The sequence below is a fragment of the Schistocerca piceifrons genome, chromosome 1 (genome assembly GCF_021461385.2).
Source record: "Schistocerca piceifrons isolate TAMUIC-IGC-003096 chromosome 1, iqSchPice1.1, whole genome shotgun sequence".
Classification (NCBI taxonomy): Eukaryota; Metazoa; Arthropoda; class Insecta; order Orthoptera; family Acrididae; genus Schistocerca; species Schistocerca piceifrons.
In genome coordinates this window covers 863,575,992-863,581,962 of record NC_060138.1, presented here as the reverse complement: position 1 = coordinate 863,581,962, position 5,971 = coordinate 863,575,992, and positions in this window count along the sequence as shown.

The following is a 5,971-nucleotide window of genomic DNA, read 5'->3' as shown; positions in this document are numbered from 1 at the left end:
GTTTAGCAAGAATGACAGGATACAAACTGCAAGATATCTGAGAAGTTAAGATTATGTGTTCAGTTCTGAGGCTGAAGGTGTAGACAAAATTCAAAAATCATCATTCAGTATGCCTTAGGCCGGTATGTTCTGAGCAAGGTTATAAGGGATGGGAAAGACCCAATGTAGTTGAAAAGTTCCAGCAGAAGCTATGAGAGCTTCATCACAGATTTAAGTGAAGTCAAAATCCAGATCACAAACAAAATTGACACTGAAAATAAGCGCATGGAGAGCAATGAGAGGAGCATTCAATAAATCTGAAAGTCAAATTTTATACATTGATCTGACTAAAAACATTAAGAATTTTTTCCTTATGTAAAAATCAGTAAGCTGATTAAAATCATATATTTAGTTACTCAGTGATCATACTGGCACCGAAATGGAAAATGACAGAGAGAAGGCCAAAATACTGAATTCGGTCTTTTGAAAGTATTTTACTCAGGAGACTGTAATACTGTTTTGATCACCACCAAATGCAGAAATGGCAAATATTGAGGTAAGTGGTGGCAGAACAGAAAAGCAACTACACTCAGTTAGTAATGGAAAGGCATCTGGACCAGATGAGATACCTGTAAAATTCTACAGAGATTATATGAAAGAACTTGGCTCCCCTTCTAACAGCAGTTTATCTAAAGGTACTTAGTGACTCGAAAAAGTGCAGATCATTCCCATTTTCAAGAAGGGTCTTAGGACAGATGCACGTAATTATTGGTCTATGTCACTGATATCAATCTGTTGTAGAATTTGGAACAGGTTTTGTCATGGTATTGATTTCTTTGGAAAATGAAAATCTCAACAAAAATCATTACGGATTTCGCAAATAGAGATCTTGCAAAACTAATATCACTCTGTTCATCCGTGTGATCCACAGAACCATATACATTGGCTCTAAGGTTGGTGCCATGCTCTTTGAGTTCAAAAAGGCATTTGATACAGTTCCACACTGTCATTTCATTGCAAAATATGAGCTTGCTGAGTATTGGACCAGATTTGTGACTGGGCTCCAGACTTCCTTGCAGATACAACTCAACAGGTCACTCTTAAAGGTATAAAATCAAGAGATATAAAATATCAATTCAAACGTACCCCAAGGAAGTGTGACAGGACTATATGATCTTGTGGGTGAAGTCAGAAGATCCCCGAGGCCGACTGTGGATGATGCTGTTGTCTATAAGAAGGTAGCAACTCCAAAATATTAATGAACTGACTGGAGACTTGCAGATGATCGATGAATGGTGCAGAGACTAGCAGTTGACCCTGAATGTAAATAAGTGTAACATATTGCACATATATAGAAGAAATCCACTGCTGTATACAATTATGCTATTGGTGACAAATCTCTGGAAATAGTAACTACATAAACTACCTAGGAGTAATGATCCAGAGTGAACTAAAGTGGAATGACCACATGAAATAAATAGCATGAATATCAGATGCCAAGCTGAAATTAAGAGGAAAAGTCTGAGGCAAATGTAATTCATTCACAAAAAAAGTGGCTTATGAAATACTTGAAAGACCAATTTTCAACTATTGCTCATCAGTCTGTCAATCGAAGAGAGAAAAGCAAGATCCAATGAAGAGCAACATGTTTCATCATGGGATCGTTTAGTTGGTGCAAAAGCATTAGGAGGTGCTCAACAAACTCCAGTGATCAACTCTACAAGAGAGGTGTTGTATAGTATGGAGGGGTTTACAATTGAAAAGCCAAGAGAGTACAGTTCTGGAAGATTGGGGCAACATTTTACCTCTTCCCACATCTCACGAAATGGAAAATTCAAGAAATTAGAGCAAATACAGAGATTTAGCAATAATCATTCTTGCTGCACACCATTTAGAATGGAACAGGGAAATGGGGATCAGATAATGATACCGGAAGTACCATTTGCCCCACACGGTAAGGTGGTTTGCACACTACAGATGTAGATGACTTTTTCCTCTTATTAACCCTCAAGTGGGCATGCTTATGTATAAATTACACCAAGCACAAATAACATTGTGTTGTAATATTCCATTATTGTTTTACGATTGCAAGCCCGTATCTATTCCTTCATAACTGTTTCAGCCAATATTGCAATATTGTGTGTTGTCATAAATCCAAGACTGAAGCAGTAATATAAAATAAACAGAGCTAGGTGAGAAAAAAATTACAATATGAGCAAGAAAATAAGTCAGATTCCGAGCTAGTGCCACAATCCCACAATGATGCAGTTGTCTCCAAGATCATTAGCAGTCAAATAAGTTGATTGGCTGCTATTTGATACAACTGTGTTGTTTAATACTGTGGGTGGGTCATTAGTATGAGGTAACACATGTATGCAGTAATAGGGCAATATCATGAAAGTTTACTTTATATTGTTTAATTTAGCTCATATAATGTAAGTTTATTTTATCATTGTTTCATTAAACTTTAACTTAACTGTAATACTGCTGATACACGTGTTTATCTTGGTAACATAAGGACAGCTGTTCTTGACATGTGTACAAAGTACAAAGTGCACTGGCTTGAGGGTTAAGAGAGATCCTAAAGAACTGTATTTTGATTATTGTTGTACATAAAAAAATGTTATATGCATAATGCACTATTTTAGTAACAATTGGTTGATAATTTTTGACACACACTGGGAAAGAAGATGCTCATAAAATTCTTGCTACCAGCCCCACACACAATGCACAGCAACTAGAATCCTTAAGTAAGACAAGTTTGCTGATACATAAACCATACATGCTGAGGTCACAGAAAGGTGTTGCACATTTGCAGACAAGCTACCAAGTCTTGCAGTTGAGGTATTTCAAGCTGCCAGCACTTCTACCAGCAGCTTTCTTAGGTATGGCAACTAAGGTATCTTGTCACAAGAGCTCTACAAATTGATGGTTGGCATCAGTGCTCCAGCTTGATGTCTTAGGATATTTCACCAGCATCATATCTTGATTACTAGGTGCTATAGTTTTGACATGTTACATTCTCTGAAGCACCTTTATAATTCTGAGGAATGTTGTCCACTCCAGGGGCCTTGTTTTCAATTAGGTCTTTCAATGATCTATCAGATTTTTTTGCCATATCGTATCTCCCATCTCATCTTCATGTATTCCCTCTTCGCTTTTTGTAATATTTTCTTCAAGTTTGTTTTGTGATGCCCTTCTTTCCCATAGTCATACAAGCTTCTACAACTCTGTTTTTCTCCTCTAGCCATTTTGCACTTTGTAAATTATTTGTAATCCCTTTTGCCTGCTTCATTTTTATATTTCCCTTTTCCTTGTTTCAGTCAACCATTGTCTGATGCTTCTTTAAAACTCACAATAATGTACTTCTTTCAATTTATCCAGATCCTCCTCATCTCTTCAATTTCCTCCCTTTCTTCAGTTTTACTCCACAGTTCATAACCAATAAAATATTATTAGAATCCACACACATCCCTGGAAATGTTTTGCAGTTTAAAATCTTGTTTCAAAATCTGTCTCGCCATTATGTGAGCAGGCAAACTATGCAGTGTCTCCAAGTCTCTTTCATCTGTACTATCTTTTTCCTACATCATTCTTAAACCAAGGGTTAACAATGATTAAACTATGGTCTATGCACAGTTATATAAGATAGCTTCCCCTTTCATTTCTTTCCAGCAGTCAAGGTTTTCCTTCTCTTCCTTCTTCTGTTATCAAATTCCACTCTCGAATAACAAATTTATGTTTCCCTTGACAAACAGGATAATTCTTTTGCCAGTTATTTATTCTTTCAATATCTTCTTCATCTGCAGATACTGTTGCAATGGGCTGTGATAAAGCATTCACTATGCTGTTCATAGTTACTTACCCACATTCCTATTTTTGTATTCATTATTACACCTATTTTCGCATTACACCTATTTGACTGCATTAATTACTCTGTATTTACCTGATCATATGTGCTCTTCTCGCTTTTTTAAACTCTGTATTCTACCTACCTTATTAAGGGATACAATATGCAACAGTTTTGTTTTTCTTGGTGATGACATCCACTGGAACAGACCCCACTCAGAGATTCAAATGGGGGGAGTTAGGGGGGCTATTTTACCCAGGATGATGCCAACCTGATTAAGCCACAGAGCAGAGCTTCATATCCTCAGAAAACATAATGGCTGGAGTTTCCCCCTTTCAAATGTTCACAGTATTGACATAGCAAAGCCACTCTGGCTAACACTACAACGCCAGATCAGGCAATCATCCAGACTGTTGCCCCTGCAACTACTGATAGGTTTGTTGCCACTCTTGAGAAACCATGTTAGTCTGGCCTTTCCACAGATAGTCCACAAGTGTGATTGCACCTATGGTACAGGTATCTATTTTTTAAGCTTGCAGACAACCCCACTGTGGCAAGGTCCATGGTTCAAGAGGGCAGGGAGAAAGGGGGGGGATATTTGCAGATAGAAGGGCAATTCTTGGTGTAACCTGCTTGCATTTGCATGAAGCAATAATAAGCTTTCATGCATCTCTAGTGTGTAGAAAATCCACTCCATTCTGTTGTGTAATAATATTACCTTTAATCTTGCCTTGGATGAATGATGAACTGTTTTCATTCCTTGACACTGTTTGTATCCAAGGGCTTGATTTATGATGGTAATTAAACTTGACAGTATTTCAATGCATTGAAAAATCTTATTTGAAGGACAGTTTCACTGGAGTTCCTCACAAGGTGTTTTAGTTGTTTATGGCATTGTATGGAAAAACAAAAACATTATAATTTCTGTTGAGTGGTGTTCTACAAAGAATAAACATTTTGTTGACACCTTCTAAACTTGGCATAAGGAGAGCAAAACGGTTTTCAGATTTGAAATCAGTTCACAAAACTGCATCACAAAAAGTGAAGATCTTGTCAGATATTGGATGGCATTTATTTGCTGTTTATCTATGCTGCAGCCTGCATGATGAAAAAAAAATTAAAATAAAAAGTGTGTTTTAATACTATGTTGCATTCCAAAAAGGTACAGCATCCTCTCAATCATGGTGCAAAACCCCTATTTTGAGGTGATGAAGAATTCACTTTTTGAAATTGCAGAGAACAAAGAAGAGTTAGGACAATGACATGTTATAGTCCCAAGTGTGCACAGCAATATGTCAAGTATAGGAATGGGGATCTACAAAGTATTTTGGAATCGTAAGGGGCAACTAAACAAAACTGATGAATGCAAAACCCTAGGTGGGTAAGAACAAAGTGTCATCAGCATTGACATCCCTAATAAGCTTCATATAAAAATAAGGATTACTTTGAAGAATGTACTGTTAGCAGTTTGCATGAGTAAAAAATTGAAACACAATAAAAACACAAAAACATTACGCCTATTTAACTGTGTTAATTACTCTGTATTTACCTTATTACACTCCTGGAAATGGAAAAAAGAACACATTGACACCGGTGTGTCAGACCCACCATACTTGCTCCGGACACTGCGAGAGGGCTGTACAAGCAATGATCACACGCACGGCACAGCGGACACACCAGGAACCGCGGTGTTGGCCGTCGAATGGCGCTAGCTGCGCAGCATTTGTGCACCGCCGCCGTCAGTGTCAGCCAGTTTGCCGTGGCATACGGAGCTCCATCGCAGTCTTTAACACTGGTAGCATGCCGCGACAGCGTGGACGTGAACCGTATGTGCAGTTGACGGACTTTGAGCGAGGGCGTATAGTGGGCATGCGGGAGGCCGGGTGGACGTACCGCCGAATTGCTCAACACGTGGGGCGTGAGGTCTCCACAGTACATCGATGTTGTCGCCAGTGGTCGGCGGAAGGTGCACGTGCCCGTCGACCTGGGACCGGACCGCAGCGACGCACGGATGCACGCCAAGACCGTAGGATCCTACGCAGTGCCGTAGGGGACCGCACCGCCACTTCCCAGCAAAATTAGGGACACTGTTGCTCCTGGGGTATCGGCGAGGACCATTCGCAACCGTCTCCATGAAGCTGG